The following is a 10,077-nucleotide window of genomic DNA, read 5'->3' on the forward strand; positions in this document are numbered from 1 at the left end:
GAAACATTTCGTAGGGTCCCACTCGGCGGTGTGCGACATCGGTCATTTATTTGTTTTATAATTTTTCGGAAATCATAATTTCCTTTAATGCATTAAAGTTATTGGTGTACTAAATAGGCAATACTGGCTTGCTTTCATGTTGCTGAGCACACGGGTTGGGAAAGCAAGAAAAGGCGTTTGCGTCCGTCAAGTATTATAAAAATGTATTATGAACTGTAAACGAGATGCCTCTCCCGCACCTAAATGTCGCTGTTTTTACATCCGGTGTTTTTCAATTGAAATAATAACACAAAGCACAGAAAATGGTGATTAATGCATATTGTGTAGTGTGCAGCGTTTGCTACACAAATTCAGTGCATAAAACAGGAATTGCAATGCGCTTATCTATAGAAATTGACGTATGATCTTGGGTACAGTTGTATTGGTTAACGACGTACATGTAGATCGAGATTTAATAACACAATACAAACTATAATACATTTTATTTAAGGCTTATTGTAAAACAACTAGAAACTGACAAATATTCCGGTTAATTCTTCAGTAAATTATCTGGTAACACTAGCGGTTTTTTTTCCCGCGGAAACTGATAACGTGACTCTAAATGTTGCCGCGAAAGATGCTTCTGGGACGCCATATTGGTTTTTTGGTTCGTGCCGAAGGTAAGTTCTATTATTTTAACTCTCAACCGGGTATGTGGAAGGGATATAAAAATCGTCAATTGCTTCTTCTAAGGCTAATATAAGATCAGATAAAATTATATTGTATCTTAACACCCCATTAGGCTATTAGAGACAGCATACAAATACAAACAAAACATTAGGCTACCTACGCAACAGCATTATCAATGGCTATAAAACAACAAAAACACCAACTATATTTACATGTATGTAAAACACGCGTACCTATACATACATCATGTAGTAACAGAGACTATTATTATTAAGTTGAATATGATTACCGGCAATGTAGGCATGGACTTTGTTGACGACCGCGATGTAAGTGGCGACGTTCATTTCAAAACACACTCAGACTGCAGCTGTGCCGAGTGAATTTCATATTTTTAAGTTATATTTTTAAAATGTATTAAAGTAAAGCTTTAAAATAGATGGTATCTATAAACAGTCCTACCTTGTTACAGAATAATCCTATTATTTCTATAATTCACTATTGCCAGTTGAGAAATTGGCCAAAATATCATTTTCAACTTCAAATTCAAATGTTTGCAGATAGTTTTTCCATTGGGGGGGGGGGGTAGTAGAACAACAAAGGTGGTAGTTGTGTTATTATTTCCGGTGTGAATGATTTTATAAGTGTCATAATGATACCTATGATCCTATAATATTGAGTTGACAGCCTATTGAGCAAAAGATATAGAAATAATTATGTTTTGACTTTCTTAGAAAATATGAAATTCTTGCTTTAACTATTAAAACTAGCTGGACCAGCTGCATGATTGTGTCAGTCCGCTCAGAATACACGAGTCTAGGCCAAGCGACGTAGAATTTAGAACCGACGTGATCTGCACTAGTCTAGGCTAGACATTTGCGTTGATGTGTTGCGCAAGTAGATCTAATCTAAATGAAATCTCTCATCATTAGTTTTTTCATATTACTCATATACATAGCCGTTAAACGAATAATTTGCGACACATAGCAAGCCATTTGATCTATTCTACACGTCACTGGGCTATTTGATTTGACGGAGTTTTGTTACCCTGCACGGCAAAATCTCGATCGACGTAGACTTAACGCAATTTTTATCATTCGGCTTCACTAAACAAATTATTAATAAAAACAGCCGTAGATCGACATCTAATAGTGCTAATGTAAATTTAATAATACTATTCTGGTATAAAAAAAAGAAATAATAATAAAAGAATAATGAAATCAATTCAATCTCTTTTAAGTATTTAAATGATCATTTTAAGTAGATACCGTTATATTACTGAGCGCCATGGAAAACGCATCACTTTTTTTCCCAAATATTTTATTACTAGTTGGTTTTGTATGTATAATATTATGCAATACTATGAACTATTGTTTCACACAATGCTCCCAAACGCAAAAAAATTCGGCCCGTGTGCACAAAAAAAAATTGCATGAGATGCACATGAAAAACCCAATATTCACGTGCAGCATTGTGTGTGAGCCCTTTAAAAGCATGTTTTCAACTTAATGTGTTGTACATGAACTGTGAAACGTCAATTTGTCGTAATTTGTTGTTGGACGTGTGAAGGAATCGAGCTAGAGATGCTGAGACTTACTGAAAATCAACGGAATGAAGCCATGGGAATGTCCAGGGCTGGCATGTCTACGCGTGCTATTATTGCCAGACACCTCAATTGTCATCAGTCCACTACTGTAAGGTTGGTGGAACGTATTCGAGTTACTGGATCAACGCCTGACCGTCAACGTCCTGGTCCACAACGCGTTACAACCCAGGCTCAAGACCGCTACATCCGGGTCACTCATCTGCGTGACAGATTCTGCCCAGCGACTCAAACATGTGCGGCAGTCGTCGAAAGACAAGGACCAGTAAGTGCCAACACCGTGAGACGTCGTCTAAGAGAAGTAGGACTCGACGACGACCTTATGTTGGAGCTGTCCTCAGGGATCATCACCGTCAGCGGCGTTTGATATGGGCTCAAGGACACACCAGACACGGAGAAGAGTAGACTGGCAAAGTGTGCTCTTCAGTGATGGGAGTCGCTTTCATCTTTATCACGCTGATGGCCGTCAACGTGTGTGGAGACGTCTTGAGGAACGTCTTGCAGACGAATCGATGGGGTGGGGGAAGTGTAATGATGTGGGGAGGCTTCACATTTCATCACCGGACCGCCCTACACATTTGCAGGGGTCGCGTTAATGCTGTAGCCTACCGTGATGATGTCTTGCAACCAATTGTTGTTCCGATGTTTCGAGCGCACCCACAACTTCAGCACTTCCAACAGGATAATGCACGTTCGCATACCGCCCGTTTTAGTATGGACTTCCTGGCTGCTAACAACATCAATGTCTTGAACTGGCCAGCCATGTCTCCGGACATGGCACCAATAGAACATGTCTGGGATGAGATTGGACGCCGTCTGTATCGGAGACCACAGATGCACACCATTGCTGCTTTAGAAGCTGCTCTTGTCCAAGAATGGAACAATTTGCCCCAGGCCTTCTTTCAAACATTGGTTAATTCCATGCGACGTCGCTGCACAGCGTGCGTAAAAGCCCGTGGAGGACACACGCGCTACTGACATCTGTGTCGTACTTTTGGTTTTGACCCCTCTGACTTTGTACCGTTGATTACAGATTAAACATCCATAAGTGTACAAATGTGTTGTTATTGATGTGTTCCCATTTGAATATTGTTCACAATAAGAAGCAAAATAAATAAGATATGTTTACAGGATCATTTTGTTATACGAAAAACTAAGTGATGCGTTTTCCATGGCGCTCAGTATATATAAGTGTGAAACCTGGCCATTATTTAATTAATTACAGTTCTAAGTGAATCCCAGCAAGCACAAAATATTTCAAAAACGTTTTTTGTTTTTGTTTTTGTTATTTTTCTTGTTTCTAAAAGGTTATGTAAAAAAAAAAATATTTATTAAACGTTTTTTTAAATGTTTTAAGTGTAAGTTTTTCAGAAGTTTTCGATAAATATTGATAAAAATGTTTAATATAATATGTTTAGATAACGTTCATAATTGATGTTTTCTTACAAAATTTTCCATTAAAACGTAGTACCGTAAATATGATTTTTTTAAACGTTTATGAACCGTTTATAAAGAACCCGCAATGAATAGGTAACAATTACCTATACACGCCATTTGAAAAAAATTTTTTTTTAAAAAACATTTATTAAACGTTTATTACACCTTTAAAACTTAATTACGTTCATAACTTAATTGCAAAATATCTATATTTAATGTACCGGTATATAAAAAAACCCCAATGAATGTCAAGATTAATTATCTTATACATATTTTATTTTAAAACACATCCAAGGTTGACAGTTGGCCCAATCAAATTTAAACATCTTTCCGCCAAAAAGGAATCCCAGCCAAACCTGTATGGCTGCTTTTTTAGAGCTGTGATAAACTATCGAGTTTTATAAGTTGCTAAAAGGCGTAACAGTTGAGAATTAGGTATGTTACGATTAATTAATATTTTGTGTCCATTTAGAAATAATTATGATATAAAAGAATTAATTGTTTCGGTAATTGTAGATTATTTTCTACTGGTGCCATTTCCACGTACGTAGCCGAACTTCTATTGTCATTTCATTATTGAACCCTCCTTGCAAAGTAAATTGAGTATTTTAAATATGTTTTATTATCTCTTAAATGATTTATTTTAGTTCTGAAACTTTAGTGTTTTTATTTTATAATTGTATTGCATTTTAATCATTTAGTTTTTGGTCATTTGCTATGTCTGGATTTGGAAAGAGCTATTTCAATCTATGTCTGGAATTGGAAGGGGCCATTTCAATATTTATAGTATTGTATAATGGACTTTCCCATTATCTATTATCTTTAAATTTATAGGGTTACCAATTTCATGAATTGTTTAGATAAGTTGATACTACCCCAAGCTTTGCAGGGAGTGTTAATAATAATGTAACGTGTACAAAACTTCGAGCGGGAATTAATAAGACATTAATTTCCCGTGATATATTACAAATGACAAATGCTATATGAACTTTGTGCTGTATGAACTATTTATATAGTCTTTAGTGAATGAAAACGTTTTTGGCTACCATTCCTGGTTTTGAATGTCAAATATGATATGAAAACGAATATCGGTTTGTAATTTTTTTAACCGCTTCACCAGTAGTAACCGATAAACGGTTAACCAAGTCGCTGTATACATCTTAATTATTAGGCAACCAAGTCTACGATCTTAATTAAAAAGATAGGTTGACACGCAACAAAACATATATGCTCTGAAAATTAAATCTTGTACTTTGTCGATCTACGGACAGGTGGATATAATGCCGGGCTAGTGCGACTGTTAACACCACAGCTCTTTAATTACATGCTTGTGGGTTTTAGATTTAATTCAAGTGAAGGGTAATTTTATTATTAAATGTACAACATCAATATCCATGAGCATACACCTGCATAATTGAACTGACATTGATTGTAAATATTACAGTGATTGAAATATAATAATATACTAGATGTGTTTCATTTATTTCATGTTATAGCTATAGGTAACCCATCTGATGAGCCTTGGTGGTTACCAGTTTAAAGTCGTATTCTTTCTTTTGAAAACAAATTGATAAAATAATCGTACATTCGTTTTCCAATCGTCTTCGTCTTAAAGGAGTCAAGTCTCTAACTCAATATCATCCACAGTCTTCGACATTGCAACCATGGGACTCATTGTTTAATTAAACCCAACATCAATGTTGTAACCGTGAAAAGATGGGCTTCTAATGTCCAATATTTAACACAAAGTTAAAGTTTTGAAATTGCCACACGAATCGCGTGCAAGAATGCTTTCAAATTTCATTTGTAATAGAGAGACTCGAAGAATGAAGACGCCAAAGACTGGCATTCAATTTGGACTCTACGCGTATGGGGGGTTGGATGGCCGAATGGTTAGCACGCGCACGCTGTATCATACGGTCTGTCATTGAGTCAACTGGCGGGGTTTCGATTCCCCGGTTGTACGTGACAAGGAGTTTGGTCGCCTGTCTAACCTGGTGGGTTTTCTCCGGGTCCTCCGGTTTCCTCCCACTGCTAAAAAGACCCCTACGCGCTAGCGAATTATTGAAATAAAATTGAACCATGTGTTAGTCCCGAAATGACCAAGTTTGTGTCAAGTGGACGTTAAACCCCATTTCTCTCTCTCTCTTCGCGTATTTCGCCGAACATAACTGATTAGACATTACAGTATAAACAGAAACGATTGAATGTAAATCAGTTAATATACAAACATATTACATTATTATATGCGTTGCAACCCATTTATGTCCATTTCTAGGTGTCAAGGAATGGAAAGTCAAAATTCGTGGTATTGTCAAACGCATAAACAGTATGTCTTTTTATTTTAACAGGTTGATGTCTAATTCCCTAATGGCCCAATTTAATTTAAAGGGAAATAAAGGGAGGCGGTCCATAATGGACTTAGAAATTTACAAAGTTGTCCGAGGTTTGTTTTTATCATACTCAATTTACGAACATATCCTTAAATATCGGATAATCAAACATGGTATGGGCATACACGAGTTTTTATTACTTCATCGATGAGTGTTGATCTTTTTATACGCCGACATTGAAATGTGGTCGTATATTGTCCTCGCCCCCGTCCGTTCGTCCGGCGTCCACAATTGCTTGATCACTTCAAAAAATCTTGTGGACGCTCTAGAGGCCAAAGTTAATATCCGATTGACTTTAAATTTATACACAGTGTTTAAGGTCATGAGACGAAGAAGCCTATTGATTTTCAGCGATTTCCGATAATTACTGCCAGAGTTATGGTCCTTGATCACTTCAAAAAATCTTGTGGACGCTCTAGAGGCCAAACTTAATATCCGATTGACTTTAAATTTATACACAGTGTTTAAGGTCATGAGCCGAAGCAGCCTATCGATTTTCAGCGATTTCCGATAATTACTTCCAGAGTTATGGCCCTTGATCACTTCAAAAAATCTTGTGGACGCTCTAGAGGCAAAAGTTAATATCCGATAGACTTTAAATTTATACACAGTGTTTAAGGTCATGAGACGAAGAAGCCTATTGATTTTCACTGATTTCTGATTATTACTGCCAGAGTTATGGCTTTTGATCACTTCAAACAAATCTTGTGGACTCTCTAGAGGCCAAAGTTATTATATCCTATTGACTTTAAATTTATACACAGTGCTTAAGGTTATGAGACGAAGAATCCTATTGATTTCCAGCAATTTACGATAATTACTGCCAGAGTTATGGCCCTTGATCATTTTGAAAAATCTTGTGGACGCTCTAGAGGCCAAAGCTAATATCCGATCGACTTTAAATTTACACATAGTGTTTAAGGTCATGAGACGAAGAAGCCTATTGATTTTCAGCGATATCCGATAATTACTGCCAGAGTTATGGCCCTTGATCACTTCAAAAAATCTTGTGGACGCTCTAGAGGCCAAAGTTAATATCCGAACGATTTTAAATTTATACACAGTGTTTAAGGTCATGAGACGAAGAAGCCTATTGATTTTCAGTGATTTCCGATAATTACTGCCAGAGTTATGGCTCTTGATCACTTCAAAAAATCTTGTGGACGCTCTAGAGGCCAAAGTTAATATCCGATTGACTTTAAATTTATACACAATGTTTAAGGTCATGAGGCGAAGAAGCCTATTGATTTTCAGCAATTTCCGATAATTACTGCCAGAGTTATGGCCCTTGATCACTTCAAAAAATCTTGTGGACGCTCTAGAGGCCAAAGTTAATATCCGATTGACTTTAAATTTATACGCAGTGTTTAAGGTCATGAGACGAAGAAGCCTATTGATTTTCAGCAATTTACGATAATTACTGCCAGAGTTATGGCCCTTGATCACTTTGAAAAATCTTGTGGACGCTTTAGAGTCTAAAGTTAATATCCGATTGACTTTAAATTTATACACAGTGTTTAAGGTCATGAGACGAAGAAGCCTATTGATTTCCAGAGTTATGGCCCTTGATCACTTCAAAAAACCTTGTGGATGCTCCAAAGGCTAAAGTTAATCTCATTGACTTTAAATTTATACACAGTGTTTGAGGTCACGAGGCGAAGAATCCTATTGATTTTCAAAGATTTCTGATAATTACTGCCAAAGTTATGGCCCTTGATCACTTTGAAAAATCTTGGGGACGCTCTAGAGGCCAAAGTTAATATCCGATTGACTTCAGATTGATACACAGAGTTTAAGATCTTGAGGCGAACAAGTATATTGATTTTCAATGAATTTTTATGACTTGAAACAGCTAAATCCATGATACAGTATTAAAAGTTTTGTATACAAAACGTTAGCATGGGGCAGAACTTTATAAAAACCTAACAAATTCTAATGGTTTTCTGAGTTGTTGCTCTTTATCAGATTTTAGTGTATTATAAATGTTTCATTACCGAAAAAAGTAAAAATATGTGACAACTGTTGTTGACTGCCTGGACGATTTAGCTACTGTGGGCGTATGTTTCGTTGCCTGGCAACCTATCTTTATGACTTGGACAGCTAAATCCATGATACAGTATTAAAAGTTTTGTATACAAAACGTTAGCATGGGGCAGAACTTTATAAAAACCAAACAAATTCTAATGGTTTTCTGAGTTGTTGCTCTTAATCAGATTTTAGTGTATTATAAATGTTTCATTACCGAAAAAAGTAAAAATATGCGACAACTCTTGTTGACTGCCCGGACGATTTAGCTGCTGTGGGCGTATGTTTCGTTGCCTGGCAACCTATCTTTTTTGTAATTTAACACCCATGCCTTTCTTACACGTACAAATTTATGGAGAATATGAAAGTAATAACACAAGCGATGTCTCATATAGAATGTGTTATTGGGTCATATATAATATAATTCATATGGGGTTTAACGTCCTACTGTTCTGCTCAGACTAGGCTAATGAAGATGGGCATGCGCTATACCGCGTGCAATGAAGGAAAAATTTGCCCGGGCAGCGGCACTATGGCCTACTCTTATATCGAATTCCAACTGCCAAGAGATCTTTTACTTGCACGTCAATGTGTACACGAGGCCTCGGTTTTTCATACCATCCAAACGACTAACAGTTGTCCTTGTCAGGCCTACTGAACTTTCTCGGCAAATGTAGGGATAAAAAATGCGACCTCCAGACAAGCGAGCCAGCGTTTTACCCAATAAGCCACCTTTGGTCCATAATTCATGGGATGCAGAATTATCTGTTACAGCTTTAGGACCACCTTTTTGATTGGACTGAATTATATAATTTACAAAATTTGACAGAGTAAATATACAGTTTTTTGTATTCTTCAGATAGTGTAATGATCAGTCAGCCGAGCTGCAATGAAGCCGAGATAATAACAGCAGTTTCGGCTCATCTAAAATATGAGCCGGACAGAAGAGGGACCAATTAAGTACATGTACAGTTTAAATTTGTTTATTACATGTCATATTTTATTATAATCTTTATAAGCCATTTTAAGTTCTTTTATCATCCATTTAATTTTATTTTATTTTCTATGTGTGATGTCCACAAAATGTTAACTGCGCCATTGAGCATTGAGTGTTTTATATTGGTAATAGGCGCATTATAAATAATAAATTATTATTATTATTACAGTACCAATTGCATTAAAATTACTTTCTCATTTTTAGCAATATCATTCATTACCCATTACATTGAAAGTAAATAATTACATTTTATTACTATTTAAAGATTAGTGCTAATTTAGCATTTAATCAATCAGATTTAAAGACATGCATACCATTGGATAGTTCGCACTGATGTTTATATATATATATTCATATCTTTCTCATTTTATTTATTTGTGTATATATGCTTGAAAACGACTTGTGAAATCTTGTTGAAACGTTGCAGTGAAATAAACCATAGTAATTGTTATTCCATAAAAGTGCGTTATTTGATTATGTTCTAATCACTAAATGCCATTCAAAGAATGCGCCATTAAATGTAATTGAAATGTAATTGACCATTACATGATTTTCGGAATGTAATTAATTACATTTCCATTACTCATTACTTTTGAAATCTTGCATTACTCATTACATGACCATTACTTAAAATTTAATGATCAGATTCTATTACCTTTACCCATTACTGCAAAGTTATATGACTCTAGCATTAATATTGACTGTAATATAATCGTTTGAATTGAATGTTTTGAAACTACGTACTGTCCTATTAATTGATACTGATTGTATTCAGAAAGAAGCAATTAGATTGGTTGTGATGGGACACAATAACTTTGATTCTAATTGAGTGAGGGTGTTGAAACTTCGCGTATCGTTTCACTATGTCAAAACTGTGGCCCAAATCTGTCGGGCATTTAAGCAACCCCCCCTCCCTTCCCCGAACACACACCTAATTTAACTTCCATCGTGTCCGG

The 10,077-nt window shown here is 36.0% G+C and overlaps 1 long non-coding RNA gene across 1 annotated transcript; it reads left to right on the forward strand.

Moving 5' to 3' along the window:
* The first annotated feature begins 536 nt into the window (after positions 1–536).
* On the forward strand, positions 537–9,448 carry LOC126821611 (uncharacterized). Its single transcript, XR_007680428.2, has 3 exons — positions 537–659; positions 6,058–6,152; positions 8,984–9,448. It is a non-coding gene; the product is annotated as an uncharacterized LOC126821611 (long non-coding RNA).
* Positions 9,449–10,077: the final 629 nt, after the last annotated feature.

This window comes from Patella vulgata, chromosome 5 (genome assembly GCF_932274485.2).
Source record: "Patella vulgata chromosome 5, xgPatVulg1.2, whole genome shotgun sequence".
Taxonomy (NCBI): Eukaryota; Metazoa; Mollusca; class Gastropoda; family Patellidae; genus Patella; species Patella vulgata.